Source organism: Elephantulus edwardii, unplaced genomic scaffold (genome assembly GCF_000299155.1).
Source record: "Elephantulus edwardii isolate Elephantulus edwardi_28Jun2011 unplaced genomic scaffold, EleEdw1.0 scaffold00010, whole genome shotgun sequence".
Classification (NCBI taxonomy): domain Eukaryota; kingdom Metazoa; phylum Chordata; class Mammalia; order Macroscelidea; family Macroscelididae; genus Elephantulus; species Elephantulus edwardii.
In genome coordinates this window covers 29,839,542-29,840,350 of record NW_006399760.1, presented here as the reverse complement: position 1 = coordinate 29,840,350, position 809 = coordinate 29,839,542, and positions in this window count along the sequence as shown.

Genomic DNA, 809 nt, shown 5'->3' with positions numbered 1-809 from the left:
GGAGAGGAAGACCTTCGATGAGATGGATCGATTCTGTGACTGGAGCGGTAGGAATAAGTGCATTTGAGATGGCTAGGTTGGCACAGGATAGAACAACATTTAGAGCTCTTGTGCATAGGGTCGCTATGAGTCACAAGCGACTCAATGGTACATAACAACAGAGTTTTTCTGTTCAAATGGTGATTCTTGTCCAAGTTACAGAAGATCATCCAAGAGCTTATTAGACTTACAGACTAATAATACAGACTTACACCTCACTATGACCTACTCTACAGACATTGCTTTTTTAACAAGTCTCCCAGGTGATTTTATGCACATTAATTTTTTTATAAACACTGCATTTTAGACTACCAACATTCTGTGACTAGATACAGAACTGAAAATTTCCTCATGAAATTTACTTTCCCATCCATTTGATTTCTTTGGGAATTTAGGAGTTTTACTAAATTTGCCTCTAAGGAGGGCATCATTTACCATAGACTCATCTAAAAGTTCTGTTTCAAAACTACTGATCCCAAATAACATCAATTATGAGACTACGCAACAAAAAGACTTATTTCACAAATGCTTTCTGTTTTAGGTGTCATCCATTTAACCAAGGACTGATTTCTCCTGAAAATATGCCCAAGGTAAGTGAAACAAAGTTTCACCATGCTTGCCTCTAAGGAGCACTCTGGCTGTGCTTCCTTCAAGACAGCTTTTTTTTTTTTAAATATTTTTTTTATTGGGAAAAACATATTGGGGGTACAAGGAGGTGAGGGTTGGGGGCAGAAGGGTGAGGATGGGCCAGGGTGCAGTTGCAGAGCTGC